General features: G+C 46.1%; 1 long non-coding RNA gene across 1 annotated transcript in view; it reads right to left on the bottom strand.

Annotated features, from left to right (window-relative positions):
- Positions 1 to 609: 609 nt before the first annotated feature.
- The window catches only part of LOC135362227 (uncharacterized), a 69,703-nt gene continuing 54,068 nt past the window's right edge, over positions 610 to 16,244 (bottom strand). The window contains exons 9-10 of the long non-coding RNA XR_010406705.1: positions 7,276 to 7,531; positions 610 to 2,281 (exon numbers count right to left, since the gene is read on the bottom strand). This is a non-coding gene — a long non-coding RNA (uncharacterized LOC135362227). The remainder of the gene's footprint in view (positions 2,282 to 7,275; positions 7,532 to 16,244) is intronic.

The raw sequence follows: 16,244 nt of genomic DNA, 5'->3' as shown, positions 1-16,244 counted from the left end.
GATGCTTATGAATTACGAAGCCAGTGAGTAGAAAGTTTCATCAAACCATCAAAAGCTAAAATGGGGGGTTTTTTTGTACTTTCAGTTTGCATAATTTTGAAGATGCTGTTTTTACTAATCCTAATAATGTCTCCATACTTTTAAAAGCCCCTAGAATACCTCATCGTGGCAAAGCTGAATCACAGGGCTCATCTACCAAGAGCTCAGCCTTGCAAAGGCACTCATTGCCTGATTTAATAGAAAAAAATTAATTTGAGACTAACATGCAAGAAAAAAAGCGAGTATACATTGTACGTACATGATATATGATATATACACATATCTATACATTATATATACATATGTATATATCACATACTCATATATCATTTTCTCTTTTTTTTAAAGATTATTTATTTATTTATTTATTTGACAGAGAGAGACACAGCGAGAGAGGGAACACAAGCAGGGGGAGTGGGAGAGGGAGAAGCAGGCTTCCTGCTGAGCAGGGAGCCCAATGTGGGGCTCAATCCCAGGACCCTGGAATCATGACCTGAGCCAAAGGCAGACGCTTAACGACTGAGCCACCCAGGCGCCCCTCATATATCATTTTCTTTGAAAATAGGAAGCGATCTCAAATGTTGTATGGATAGGTGTTGGAACTGTTTGTTTGAAATTATTGGATTCATCCTCCAATTATGCCTAGTGCCAGAGTACCAGACTTAATGATCTGCAGGAATATTTATACGAAAGGATTGCTTTTGGAATTGAAAGGCACGTCATACAGAATATAAGTTAATGGTGACACCAAGCATGTGCTGGGTAAAAAGATGTTTTAATGATGTATCAGGAGAAAAATCTGGGTAAGTGGGATTAAGATACAGTTTTAGACTATATGTTCTGCCAGCATCGCAAAACCTGAGAATATGAATCAGAATTAAAGAGTCATAAAATGAGGAAGTTGTTTGCTACCTAGTCAGAGCACGGTAGCAATCACGGTCGGCTCCAGATGTTGAAAGCCTGTCAGAATCACGCAGGGACCATTTCTTTGTTCCTGGGCACTCCTGGGCTCCTTCCCCCCTGTTCCCAAATCCTTGTTAAGTGCATTTTTATAGCACTTGACGCACGCATGGTCCTTATTAGTTTATAGTTCATGTACCTGTCCAGGCTGTGAGCATCTGTGGGAGATAAATTATGTCTTAACCGTCTTGTGTACCCAGGGTCTCCCCGTGCCTTGGGTACAGAAGGTGATCAAGGAGCCATCTTTCTCCAGTCCCTCCACTGACAGCAGCAAAGAGGCTGGGGGTGACGCAGCCATGAAGAGGAAGCTCAAATAATGTGCATTTGGAACAGAACAGAGTTTTCCTTCCAGGGAGCTCCGGGTAACTTAACAAACCTGCTGTTCATTCGTACCTGTCCCCATCCGTCCCTGTCTCGGCTGGCGTGGTGACTTCTAGCCTCTGGACTGTTGGGGGAGGGCCTCCTGCCCCCCAAGGGCGGCTGTCTCCCCGAAGCACCTGCCGCGGACTCAGACGCAAACAGAGCCGCGCTCCCAAAGGTCCTCCCTCTCCCCCGCTGCCACCGAGTCCGGAGCGAGACTCAGACGGGGCGGCGATGAAGGAGAGGGAAGTTGTCTCGGACAGACAGTTTTGGAAGCAGGGATCGTACGTACCGCGCCTGGGCTGGGGCGCACCCTTGCCAAGGGCCTTTCCGCCCTGAACGGAGGGTCCCCCCCCTCCCGACCCCCCCCCCCCCGCCCCGGCTTTGCCCGGGCTTCGCGGGATCTCCGCCGGATCTCCTAGCCCCGCGGCCGCTCCCGGGGACCCACAGAGGACAGCGGGTCGGGCCCGGGTCCGAGATCAGGGACCGCGACCGTCTGGGCTCTGGTTCCCGGGCGCGCGCTCAGCGGCGCGGGGCCCAGGGGGCTCCCGCCTCGCCCGCTGCGCGGCGCTCGGGAGGAGGAGCTGGGATTCGCGGCGTGGAGCTCGCGGTAGGCCCCGCCCTTTCCTGGTGCCCTTTGCTCGTGAGCAAACGGGAGCCTGGCTCTGCTCTGCACACCAATTCGGGTGGGACAAGATGCAGTTTCGCGGACACTTTCTTCTCTCCTCCGAGGTTCCTTTCCCACCGCTTTATATCAGAGGCAGCTAGGGAGGGCCCAAGGGCGAGCCGCGGCTCCCGCCGTTTGCCTGGCACCTTCCACATGAGCAGTTCCTTCCATCTTCCCGGGAGAGGTCGGCTTCACTCCCGCCCTTCGCTCCTTCTCTGGTCTGGAGGCTGAAAGGTTCTGGTGAGCCCCGGACTTCTGTGAGGAGGAGAGAATGGCAGGAGGGTCGCCTGCGGCCGCACCACAAAAATGAAAAGGGTGACAAGAAGGGGCAACGCTCTGAGGTTGGCAGCGACCTGGGCCCGGCCGGGTCCTTGGACAGAGGAGTCGCAGAGAGAGCTAACCGGGGCTGGGTGCTGGGTGCCACGTGGAGTAGGCCCTTTCACACCCTAGTATTTACACGCCACCCCCACAACAGCCTTCTGAGGAGGGCGGGATTCCCATTTCACAGATGGGAGAATGGCGGCCCAGAGCCTTCAGTCGCCGTCCCGGGCTCATGCCCCTGGCCCCGCCTGGCTGTCTACACGAATCATCTTTCTCATGGTTCATCACTACTCTTCATTCTCCTGTGCTCATTCTGGTCTCTTGCTTATGACACAGTGTCACCGATTTCAAGGAATAGAGAATTCGGGTTGGGGTTTGTCTGACAACCTTACTGGGTCAGAGTAAGTACATTAGGGCAGTTCTCAAAGTGTCGTCTGTGGAGCGGGGTCCAAAATGTCACCATCTGCCCAGGGAAAAATATAAAAACTGACCACCTAAAAAGTTTTAAGGCAGGGTTTTTCAACCTTGGCACTGCTGATATTTTGAGCCTAATTATTCCTTAGCATGGGTGTGGGTGGGGGCTGTCCTGGGCGCTGCAGGACATGGAACAGCCTCCCTGGCCTCTGCCCACCAGTCGCCAGGAACACCCCCTCCCCAGCCGGGACAGCCGAAACGGTCTCCAGACATTGCTAAATGTCCCCTGGGCGGGGCGGGGGGAGGGGGCAAAATCATCCCCTCCCTCAGTAGAGAACGCCTTTTTAAAATTGCCCGAGGGATTTTATGTCTTTTCAATCAAATAATAAAAATATTGGACCCTGAATTTTGTATGTCTTCCTGGTTTTTTAATTTCATTTTTCCAGTAATTCATTTTTATTGATTTTATTAAAGTATCAGTCTGCAAGACATTGGGGAAATAAAAAGCAAAACAAAACTGGTCTTTCCCCATGGATGGCTGGAGAAGGAAGCCCTGTCTCGGGGGGGGGGGGGGGGGGGGGGGGAGAATATAACGGACAGCCTTGTGAGAGGCCATTGGGAGGACACAGGAACTATCCCACCGGAATCCTGTCCGATGCTCACCAGTGGCTGTGATGTGTGGCCCTGAACAGAGCCTTTTCTTTTTTTAAGATTTTTATTGGGATGCCTGGGTGGCTCAGTCCTTAAGCATCTGCCTTCGGCTCAGGTCATGATCCCAGGGTCCTGGGATCAAGCCCCACATCGGGCTCTCTGCTCGGCGGGAAGCCTGCTTCTCCCTCTCCCACTTGCCCTGCTTGTGTTTCCTCTCTCACTGTGTCTCTCTCTGTCAAATTAAAAAAAAAAAAAGTATTTATTTATTTGAGAGAGAGAGAGAGCAAGCACAAGCAGGGGTAGAGGCAGAGGGAGAGGGAGAAGAAGCTGAGCAGGGAGCCCCACTCAGGGCCCAATCCCAGGACTCTAGGGTCCTGACCTGAGCCAAAGGCAGATGCTTAAGCGACTGAGCCACCCAGGCGCCCCTGAACAGAGCCTTTTAATATTTAATTTTTTTTTAAGATTTTATTTATTTAATTGAGAGAGAGAATGAGAGAGAGAGAGCATGAGAGGGAGGAGGGTCAGAGGAAGAAGCAGACTCCCCGCCAAGCAGGGAGCCTGATGCGGGACTCGATCCCGGGACTCCAGGATCATGACCTGAGCCGAAGGCAGTCGCTCAACCAACTGAGCCATCCAGGCGCCCCAATATTTAATTTTTTTTAACATGTGGCAAAGACACCACGATACACCTCCCCTTACGGTTACCAGTGTCTCATCTTATACCCCCTACAAGATCTTCCTAGTCTGGGCAGACAGACAGACATTCCTATGTCCTCTTTCTCTCCCTCCGACGATAGACTGTCAAGTGGTGGCAGGTCCGGTGGTACCACAGTGCACACCCTGCCCCCCACGCGCGCAGGAAATCATCTTGATGGAAGACTCTGCAACTAGATTACTTTCAGGCTCTTGGCAAGACTGTTTTTATTGTCGGTGTCATCAACTTCAGGTCTGTATGCTAATATATCTTTTTCTGATTGCAAAAGAAATATATGCATATTATAAAATTGGAGTATCCTAGAAATCTATAACTCTAAATGTGAAAATACCTATTATCTCACTCTGCCCTGCTCCTCATGATGATCACTGTGGTTAGATAATCTTCCAGAGGGGTGTGTGTGTGTGTGTTTAACCATAAATCTGTGTATGTATGTGTGTGTGTGTGTGTATTTAAACAAATGGAATCATACTGTGTATTCTGTTCTACAACAATTGTCCTTGGATAGTAAGGTTACATAGAAAAATGCCAGACAAAGGTTCTGATACTAGAACAAGAACAATTTAAAATAATCTATTTGTAAAGCAAAGAACTCCTGAGAATACATCTCACCAGATTTCAGAGATGTGAAAATTCGCTGATGTGTAGCCATATGATTGTATGTTTATTTCCTTAAAGTTCACCCAAAAGGATTGTTCTCATGCAGTATTTATTAAAATGTATGTTTTCTGTCTAACATTATTGAACAAAACAAATATTTCCCTGGACCAGCCTAACCATCTTATTAACTGTAAATTGCATTATCTGAAATGCAATCAATATTCTTCTGGTATACAGTGCTCCTAACATATAATTCTAAACCACATTAGTAGAGGGAGAAGCCTGCAGAAGATTTAACAGGCTTTGTCTTGTCTAGCTATTGTTCAGATTTCTTCATCCAAACCCTGCAGTCTGAACTGAGCATTAATTATCACCGAGAGCAGGGAAAATGTCATTTTAAAAAAAAACAACCATTGACAATCGTAGGTCAAGAAATGGCACTTTCAGGTTTGGATACCCAGATCAAACGTTCCTTCCAAGAACATGCTTTGAGCGTGTTTTATACTCCAAGTTCTGAGCTGGGGGCTGTGGGTGACACGAAGATGGTAAGGATGAAGTCCCTGTCTTTGCAGAGATTTCTTAGGACATGGTTTCTCTCTTTAAGAAAGAGTATACTGGGGATGCCTGGGTGGCTCAGTCGGTTAAGCGTCTGCCTTCAGCTCAGGTCATGATCCCAGAGTCCTGGGATCGAGTCCCACATCGGGCTCCCTGCTCGGCGGGGAGCCTGCTTCTCCCTCTGCCTCTGCCTCTCTCTCTATCTCTCATGAATAAAAAAAAAAAAAAAGAAAGAGTATACTGTAAAACATTCTACTTCTTGGTGATTTAAGCTCATGTACTAGATATCAAGTAAACATTTTTGCTGCATAGGTACATATTAAAACCCCCTTCTTGGGGCGCCTGGGTGGCTCAATCAGTTAAACGTCTGACTCTTGATTTCTGCTCAGGTCATGATATCAGGGTCATGGGATGGAGCCCCACATCTGACTCTGCACTGGGTGTGGAGTATGCTTGGGATTCTCTCTTCTCTCTCCCTCTGCCCCTGTCCCCACCCTGCTTATGCTCTCTCTCTCAAAAAAAAAAAAAAAAAAAAAAAAAAAAAAAACCACAAAAACTTCTCAGTGCAGGCATCTCTCATCTCCTGCAGAATAAAATTTTTTAAAGTTTCCTTAAACTGAATTTCCACTAAATGAATCCTTCCATTATAAAGTCAGACGGGCTTTCCAAAAACAAAACCAAACCAAAAGCACTGTCTTGAAATGCAAGGGAAGGATCACTTAAAAAGCAGGCATCTAAAAATTGCAATACTGAAAATGCCTGCTTAAGAGTGTATAGCACTGGGGCGCCTGGGTGGCTCAGTCATTAAGCGTCTGCCTTCGGCTCAAAGGTCATGATCCCAGGGTCCTGGGATGGAGCCCGCATCGGGCTCCCTGCTCCGCGGGAAGCCTGCTTCTCCCTCTCCCACTCCTTCTGCTTGTGTTCCCTCTCTTGCTGTCTCTCTCTCTCTGTCAAATAAATAAATAAAATCTTTAAAAAAAAAAAAAAGTGTATAGCACTGAGCAAGCACTTGATACATTTTCATTGTTAAATTAACATATTAATGATACTAATATTGGCCATGTTTTTCAAATTCCCCTTTGTCCCTAAAGGGCTTATCCGCTTCCTAAGTCTGACTCGGAAAATGGCAACACAACCATCACTGAAAAAGGAAACATACCCAGAGACCCTGACAACAACCGTGGGTCTGGTTCACATCCAGTCCCCCTGTGAATATTGCAGTTACTGGAGCTTTAGGATTTGGTGAAGTTCTATTTTACCCTCAAACCTCCATATCTAGCTGCGTCTCTAAAGCAATTTTTTATAGGTTTCGCTTTAATATGCTTCTAGAATTTACTTTTGTCTTACCAATGTATTCGGTAAAGAGGTAAGTGGATAATTGATTAGTTGCCTAAGACTTCGGAATTCTAATATCCAAGCCTCAGTATGAGGGGTCTGATTTCTAAAAACACAGCTTTCTCCTTACTGACGTGGTGAATCTGCCCCCAACAAACATTACCACTGCTCTCCCTGAAGAGGCAACTCCAAGGCGTCCTGAGTTTTCGCTCATGGTTATCACCATCAGGTGATTAGAGATGCCATAATTGCATGGTCTGATAGTAAATCCCCCCTTACATGTACAGATACATTTAAAAATACTGAAAGTCCTGGATTTAAGATGACACACTTTTTAAACAAATTAATACTAACTCCATAATACATAAACAAACCTTTCTACTACTTCTTTTCCCATAGTAGCTTTTATGCTCTCTCCACTCTTATCCCAGACCTTTATTTATAAGGTCACATTTAGGGGCACGTGGGGGGCTCAGTCAGTTAAGTGTCCGATTCTTGATTTCGGCTCAGGTCATGATCTCCGGGTCGTGAGATGGAGCCCTGTGTTGGGCCCCATGCTCAGTGCAGAGTCTGCTGGAGATTCTCTTTCTGTCTCTCTCTCTGCCCCTCCCCCCTCTCTAAATACAACAAAATAAAAAAATAAAAAATAAAGGGTCACCTTTATAATTCACCCACACTCTATTTGTGATGTCAGTTCCCAGCGGGCAACACTGGCCTATGTTCTTTCCAATTCAGGTTGGTGTCTGGTGTCTGTCTGTCTGTCTCTCTCCCCTGTCTCTTCTCCATCTAAGAATCCATTCTGCATCCAGCTCCAGAGGCCAGTGGTTGCCCAGCGTTTCTCCAGCTTTCTCTGTTTTTTTTTCTCCACTCAAATTTTGTAGCCAAAAGCCTGTGTCCACTGGACACATCAGAGTCTGTGGGAAAAAAAAATCCTGAGTTCTACTAGTCACTAAAAGAAGAAAATCACTTAAACTACTCTGTATAATTTGCCATAATATTCAAGTTTACAGGCTTTAGGTTATAAAGCTTCCCTTAGCAAGAGATGTCTACAGAAATCCTGAGCTGCTCAGCTGACCCCATCGTCACACGAAACCCCAACCACACACACACAAACATTCACTCAACTTACAAGGTGTCAGGCCTACAGAATTTCAAATGACGTCAGCCACCACCTACTACAGTTTTATGGGCTGGCAACATCTGGAGATGAAGAGCCCGAAGTGTTTTAACAGCAGCCAGCAGTCTGGTACTACAATTTCCTGCAAGGATATCACCCCACAGGTAAAGTCTCCTCTGTAATTGTCAGGGATTAGTCTCCCAGCAAGTACTAGATCCTCCTTCCAGAACTTTCCTGGTACACCTGACACTATCAGTTACCACCAAGGTCTACATATGATGATTTTTTAAAAAGAAGAGAGATAGGAAGTGAATCATCATAAGGTTGGTTTGGTGGGGAGGAAAGATGGGAGTTCGAGTTCTAGCTTTGGGATATTATTATGGGTTGGAAAAAGATATCTTGAAGTCCTAACCCCCAATACTCCTCTGGAACTAGGATTTTTGCAGATGTGACTCGTTAAGATGAGATCAGACTGGAGTAGAGTGGGCCCTTCGTCCAATGACTGGCGTCCTTACAAGAAGAGGGAAGACCACCATGTGAAGACGGACACACAAGGGAATGTCATGATGACTGGAGGAGGAAGAGATTGGAGGGATGTGTCTGCAAGGCAAGGGACACTAAGGGTTTCCAGCCACAGCAGAAACAGGAAGAGGCAAGGAAGGATTCTACCCAGAGTCTCAAAGAGAACTTGACCCTGGTGACACCTTGATTTTGGACTTCCAGGCTCCAGAAGGGTCCAACAATCAAGTTCTATGGTTCTCGGCACCCAGCTGATGGTACTTTGTTCAATCAGCCCAAGGAGACTGATCCACATGTAGAAGGCAGGTGACATTGGACGAGAATCCTCATCTTGCCGAAGGTTTTTGTTACTGTACAAAACAGCCTAGGAGGCAGGTACCACAGGACTGTAAGGAGCCCTTTGTGTAAAATAACTACAAAACTCTGGTTATAGTTCATGTCTGTTCAATTCTATTCTACAAGTGGCTCAGAAAGAGCTGGGTGGTGATGACCTAGCATTCAGCATTTGGGTTTCACCCTCGGGACAGGTGTGGTCACATTCTGAGAACAGCAACAAATCGAGAGTGCCAATTCCTCACATGGATGTGGAAAAACCCCGACCTGGGAGGGGGTCTGGCCACCTGGCTCACAGCGTGTCCTAAGTACAGCCGGGTGCCTGAGCTACATCCCTGGGAAGAAATTCTGAAACCAGCACTTACTTTACTTCTCAAAATGGCAGACCAAATGAGGACAAGTTTTGTTCAAGACAACAAAAAAGCCAGTCTATCTATGGTGTCCCAAAGGTGAGGTGACCTTTACCACTTTCTCGAAGGTCTAGGTGTCTATTTACACCAGCTGTGTTGGCCTTGAGATTTTTGCCTCCATCTTTCTTTCTTTCTTTTTTTTTTTTTAGATTTTATTTATTTATTTGACAGAGAGAGAGACTGCAAGAGAGGGAACACAAGCAGGGGGAGTGGAAGAGGGAGAAGCAGGCTTCCCGCAGAGCAAGGAGCCCGATGTGGGGTTCCATCCCAGGACCCCGAGATCATGACCTGAGCTGAAGGCAGGGAGACACAGCTGATTGAGCCACCCAAGGGCCCCTCCATCTTTCTTTAATTGTTTTAAATTTCACAAGGGATTTGTAAATATATTCTCCATTTAAAAGTTTCAAATGATGGGGCGTCTGGGTGGCTCAGTCGTTAGGCGTCTGCCTTCGGCTTGGGTCATGGTCCCAGGGTCCTGGGATGGAGCCCTGCGTCGGGCTCCCCGCTCGGTGAGCCTGCTTCTCCCTCTCCTACTCCCCCTGCTTGTGTTCCCTCTCTCGCTGTCAATCTCTCTCTGCCAAATAAAAAATAAATAAAATCTTCGGGAAAAAAAAAAAAAGATTCAAATGATACTAGAGTAGGTAGGGGAAAAGGGGACAATCCCCTCCCCTCACCCCATCCCCATCTTCCTCCTCAGAGGTGGCCACTGTTAGCAACAGGCCTGGCCTAGTTGAGCGCTTTTCCTGTGCATTTGCACAACGCACGTGTTTGTAAGCATGCAGAGAGCATGTAAGATGTCACTCTCTTTCTAAACCCACGCCTCCAAAAGCCTATAGGTTGTCCTTTCCCCAGACCCAGCCTACATATTCAATCTGAACTTTATCACAGCGTGACATCTTCACATGGTGCTCTTAGAATGTGGAGCTGTTATGATTTAGGTTGGGGATGCAATAGAAACTCCTTGTAAATACCCTTTAAAAGCAATTTTCATTTAACTTTAGGACAATGTCATCACACAACTATGTACAATATAATGCAGGTCGTAGGACAAATGGAAACAGATGTTGTGGAGAAAAGGAGAGCCGGACCTCTGGAGCTGAGAGCAATGAAGTCCATGTCTGCCATGAGAGAAAAGTTCAAGATGCTCATGAATGTGGTTTAGCATTTCCATCATGTCTACAAGTTCAGCCACTAGGGGTAAAAGTTTCCAAACTGAGTATGGACTTTAGGAAGATTCTATAAGCAACAGTGGAACCTGCCACCCAAATTGTTCCCTTCCTCACCTTTGGTGGCAGGGCCTCCTTTGCCTGTTCTGGGCTTGCAAGCCCAGAGTCCTTTTTATTTATTTGTTTATTTTAAAGTAGGCTTCATGCCCACCATGGGGCTTGAACTCATGACCCTGAGCTTCAGAGTCGAATGTTCCACCAACTGAGGCAACCAGGCATCACCTCTAGGATTCTTTTTATATCCTCTTCCCTTCACTCTCTGCAGGCAGCCCATCACCTCTGCCCTTTCTGAATGTGTGTTGGCTTTGACCTTCCCCAGAGCTGCAGTGGGGCCTTCGCGGCCTCTCCTCTGGGTCATGCCTGCCATCTCCTGACCAGACTCCCTGGCTCGGACTTCCCTGCTCTAAGCAGTCTGGCACCCTGGTACCCTTGAAAATGCCCAGGCCCAAATCTTCTTTGTCATGCTATAGGAGGTGATGTGGGCTGGGCACTTTTCGGGGGTAAAGATTTGAGGTTTCAACTAGTTCTCATAGGAAAAATGTGGCCATGCCTTCAGGTGCTCGGTGGGCCACCTCCTCATGGGCTGGCTGACTCTCCATCAGTGCATCCCTGGGAACTGTATGTAATGAGAGTAAGCCCAGTTTTATGGGGAAGGAGATTCATAATTTTCCACTGCATTTTCAAGGGCATTCTTGACCCCACAAAGAAAAGGCATAAGAACCTTTAAATATTAGAATCTCTTCTGAATTTCAACATTGGTCAGAGGTCAGATTTAAATTGGTTACTCATTCATTCATCCATTAAAATAAAGGTGACAGGTGGGGGGCTGGTGCCTGGCTGACTCAGTCAGTAGAGCATGAGACTCTTGACCTCAAGGTTGTAAGTTTGAGCCCCACGTTGGGTGTACAGATTACTGTAAAACAATCTTTAAAAAATAATTTAAAAAATAAAGGCAACAGGGCCATAAACTGTCCTTCAGCAGGATCAATCCTTCGTCAAGGTAGATCATAAGATGAGAATGGACCTGGACAGCCAAGGCTTCTTGGGGAAATGCTGGGGTTGACCTATGGTTCCTGGTTATGACCTTGGCTTTTTATTATCAGGTTGTTTTCAATTTGCTTGATTTTTCCTCACAACACTTACTACCATGTAACATGCTATGTCTTGTAGTTACTTACTTTTCTTTTTTGTTTGTCTCCCTCCACTGGGCTATAAATTCCATGAGAGTAGTAGGCACTCAATCCATTTCTGTTGAATGAATGAATGATGCATTCTCCCACCATCCAGTGGCACTCTCCACATCACCTGTAACTTTATCTCAGTCTCTGCCCACATCTCAATTCATCCAGACTCACTGAGCCCTCATTTCCAATTGCCTCAAATCTGCCCCTTCCTCCTCTTGGTCAGTGCTAGCTACCACCACCATTTTGCCCAGTGACCCATGAATTAGCCTCCTAAATCGTCTCCCTGCCTTAGCTCTTCCCTTGGTACATCCTACCTTGCCACCTCATGTTAATTCCTAAAAATATCACTTAGATAATGAGTCTCCCCAAGCCAAAAAAAAAGGGGGGGGGGAAGCAACCACAATGGCTCTAAAAAACAAGATTATAACTTCCTCTTTGTACCTCTGGTTTTTTTCTAATTTTTCCACATTAAAGGTATTCTCTTTTCATTCTAAAAGGTTATTGACGATAAACCCCCAAAATGGTTTTCTCGTGCCTACACGAAGGTTCTCCACGGTGTGGCCACCGCAGTCCAGATACCCTCAGCTGCCCTACCTGCCCCTCTGAATGGTTTCTACCCTTCTACGCACCGACGAAGCTAAACTCTGACCTGCATTTTAGGGACAGAGTCTCCCTCAGATCTCATGAAAGGAAACCAAATGGGTCAGGATGATTCCAAGGCATGAGGGGCTAGAGACTTAGTCAGATGGAAGCCATATGTTGAAGACACACATCTGACCAAGCGAGAATCCCCCAAGGCAAACACTTGAGGTCTCAGTTGCATTACTCACTCCCGCGTTCTGAAATTCCTTCCTCTCACTCCATTATCCTTAATTTGAATTTGGAGTGTTGCACTGATTTTTTCTCATTGCTTACTTTTTTAATGCTAGCATGGTCATTGTGCTTTACTATTCAATAAACCATAAGAAATCTAAAATGCAAGCCTTCCTCTGAGGATAAATGAAATTGATTTTTTAAATCCATTTGGATTCACCAGAAACAACTGCCTTTTAACACTCATGTGAACTCCTACCTAATTATTTTTAGGGCTTTGGGCTAGAAAGCAAATTGCATTATGTTCTTCTAAAAGTATATACTTACAGAACCATCTGTAATCCCTTCAAAGCAATCTTTGCAAGTCACTACTGGAATACATATTGTTATAAATTCTATTAGATCATAGAATTACAGGGCTGGAAGTGATCTAGAGAACTGACAGATCCCCAATGTCTTCAAAACCACATCTTCACTGGGCCAGGAAATAAAGGACCAAATGTGCATGTTCCAAAATTCTTCCTGCTTCCACCTCCCTAAGCGGTAAAAATACTTTCATGGAGAATGAGACCAAATCCATAAGCATTTAAATTTAAAAAGGGAATGCGGGAAGACTTGTGCTGTGCTAAGACCCATGATGACTTCCCTTACCATGCCCATCTGCAGGAATCAAGTGCAAATACTCAGAGGCCAGCCCCATCCTTTCCAGTCCAACCTTGTCACTAGCTTATCAGAGGCGGGAGCCACCAGGAGCCAACATCAGTCAACTGAGTTGACCCCCACCCGAGGTCCCACAACAGAAGCTAGCTGTTAACCCTATAAATATTATTGACCCCGGTGCTGGGGTTATCATTAACCTAGGGAATCAAGAGCTACTGGCGATTGTCTGGCAAATGGGTGAGGACACTTCTCCTTCTTCCTGAGATTACATGAAGGCCACTTGGCAGGTGAGACCCGCTCCAAATGAAGGTCCTTCACCCGATGTACTGGTTACTACCACTCCCTTCAAGGTCAGAGGCCAAGTGCCCCTGACTCTCGATGCACTCAGGGCACAGAGATGGCCGAGCTGACATCTAAGCCACTCTCTGCCACCGAGTTTTGGGGACGGCGCTACCCCAGAGGGCAAGTGGGAGGGATGGTTCAGCCAAGCCATCCACCCCGCCAGCCTCCATGGGACCACCCAGTGTTTGATTTACAGACCTGGAAATCAGACAATGCCCCAGGCTTCTGTGATAATGCATTCTGTTGTTCTAGGCAGTGGTCACACAGGCATGCTCACTATAAAAATTCCACCTTATATCTTTCTTTTTTTTCTTTTTTTTTTTAAAGATTTTATTTATTTATTTGAGAGAGAGAGAGAGCACATGAGAAGGGGGAGGGTCAGAGGGAGAGGCAGACTCCCCGCTGAGCAGGGAGCCCAATGCGGGACTCCATCGCGGGACTCCAGGATCGTGACCTGAGCCGAAGGCAGTCGCTCAACTAACTGAGCCACCCAGGCGCCCCCCACCTTATATCTTTCTTATACTTCAATTTAAACGTTTATTTAAAATATCAAGCAATGTTGAGGCGCCTGGGTGGCTCAGTCGTTAAGCGTCTGCCTTCGGCTCAGGTCATGATCCCAGGGTCCTGGGATCGAGCCCCACATCGGGCTCCCTGCTCAGCGGGGAGCCTGCTTCTCCCTCTCCCTCTGCTTGCTGCTTCTCCTATTTGTGCTCTCTCTCTCTCTCTCTAATAAATAAATAAAAATAAGTAAAATAAAATATCAAGCAATGCGGTTTACTTTTTGGTTATAGTTAGCATTATGGGAAAAGATACTATGTGAGCTGGAAGACAACTTGAGAGCACCTAGTACAGCATTTACCAAAGTGTGTTCCATGGAACCCTGGGCCCGAGAGATGTTCTGCCAAGAAGAAATGGATTATGGGTCCAATAAACTCGATAAATGCCGCAAACTCTTTATCTTAGGAGTTCACAATATTGGCTCCAAACCAAGTTCACTGGCCTCCACACCCCATAATATTCCCTGCATCAGTATCACCACCAATGGCACAAGCCAGAAACTGGGGAACTGTTTCCAACTTCTTTCCCTCACTTCTTGCAATTACATCTCCAGACTTGTTCTCAGACCTGTCCACTTTTGCCCCGTTTTCACCCCCATCACCCAACATCGCCAGCATCTCTCCTCTAAAATATTGCAGGCCTCCTAACGGTTCTGCCTGTTCTCTACAAAGCAGCTGGAAGGGTCTCTGCAAAGACATAAACATCACTCCTCCAGTTAAAATTCTCAGTAGCTTTTTGTCTCCCCTAGGATAAAGTCCAAAATCCCCCCCAAAGGCTTTCACGTTCTGCAACGATCTAGCTTCCGGCCTGACTTTCTCTGATTTCTCCAGCATTCCACGTCCTCTCACTTAGCATTTATTTGCTTTTTTCTCTGCCACCCCCACCCTTAACCTGGGCAGCCCACCACCCCTGAGGGCTCCCGTGCCCAGCACTCCTGACTTCCCCTTTACAGTTCCCCTGGAATTGGCCATGGTTTGCTTTTCTGCACAGGCATGAACTCCACAGGGCGGCGGTGTCCCTGGCTTAGGAGGCGCCCAATAAATGCTTCTGGATAACTAGTAATATTAGAGGTAAAATAAAATGTAAAAACTCTTTTACACCTTATGTAACTCAGAATTTCCAAAACAAGTTTGCCCACACAGTTCCTTCTCATTGAGGCTTGCCAAACTTGTGCTTCTCAGAATATTCGGGGGGCAGTGGGGGAGCAGATCCAGCCCAAGTCTCTCTCATTTTACAGAAGATTCTGAGACCCAGACTGGTGGAAAGAGCTACCCAGAGTCATTCAGCATGTTAGTTCTTGAAAGAGTGCAGTTTGTTCTCAGAAAATCACCTATAGCATAGTAAAATTTCACTATTTTTACCCTACCTGGAGAGGTTTTAAAGCTAAGAAACCTCACAGAAATTAGGAATCCTAATTAAGATAAGAGGGAACAGCCAGGCAAGGAAGATGGGAAGTTGGTTTTTCATCACTTACACTGAAATAAAATTAAAGAGTTGATGAAATTAAGAGTGAAACCTAGAAGGAAACGTAGGTGAATATTTAACTGAATTATCAACAAGAACTTTAAACTTAAAAGCAGTGGAAGAAACCAGATAGGAAAAGATGTGACAACTAAAAATTAATCTGAACTGTCTCATTCCTACGTGTGGCCCACCTGGCAGATACGATACTTTTTTCTCTAGCCGTATGAACGTGACCAGCCATATAGTTAACACGTGAACAACTCGGGTTAGAGGCATCAATCCCCCCCTACACCACCATGCACCCTGTCCAAAGTCTGCATATAAATTTTTTTTTAGATTTATTTATTTATTTGAGAGAGAGAGAGCGCGCATGAGTGGGATGGGCAGAGGGAGAGGGAGAGAGAATCCAAAGCAGACTCTATGATGAGCATGGAGCCTGACGGTGGCAGGGGGGGCTCAATCTCACGAGCCCATGATCATGACCAGAGCCGAAAGCAACAGTAGGATGCCCAACCGACTGAGTCACCCATGCGCCCCCGCATATAACTTTTGACTCCCCCAAAACTTAATAGCCTACTGTTGACCAGAAGCCTTACTGATAACAACAGTTGATTAACATTTATTTTGTACATTACATGTATTATATATTGTATTCTTACAATCAAATAAGCTAGAGGAAAAAAACAGTAAGAAAACCATCAGGGAAGGAAAATACATTTACAGTACTGTATTATAAAAAAGATCTATCTGTAAGTGGACCTGTGCAGTTCAAACCTGTGTTATTCAACGGTCAACTGTATTCAACTGGATAACTTTAAAGAGAAAAGGAAGTATCGTTAGCATAAGTCCAGGAAAATAGAAAAGCATAGCAGGAAAGGAAAAGAAGACACAGATGTAAAGTTGGTCAGTTATTAAAATTAAAACTCTGGAGAATCAAACTCAGGGGTCATTAATGAACAAATTCAAATGAATCTTTTTTGAGTATGCGTGACGTGTGCCTG

Source organism: Mirounga angustirostris, unplaced genomic scaffold (assembly GCF_029215605.1).
Source record: "Mirounga angustirostris isolate CCGP_5_RB_7025 unplaced genomic scaffold, mMirAng1.0.hap1 SCAF_12, whole genome shotgun sequence".
Taxonomy (NCBI): Eukaryota; Metazoa; Chordata; class Mammalia; order Carnivora; family Phocidae; genus Mirounga; species Mirounga angustirostris.
Note: the sequence above shows the minus strand (reverse complement) of the source record. Positions and strands in the feature narration are given on the sequence as shown.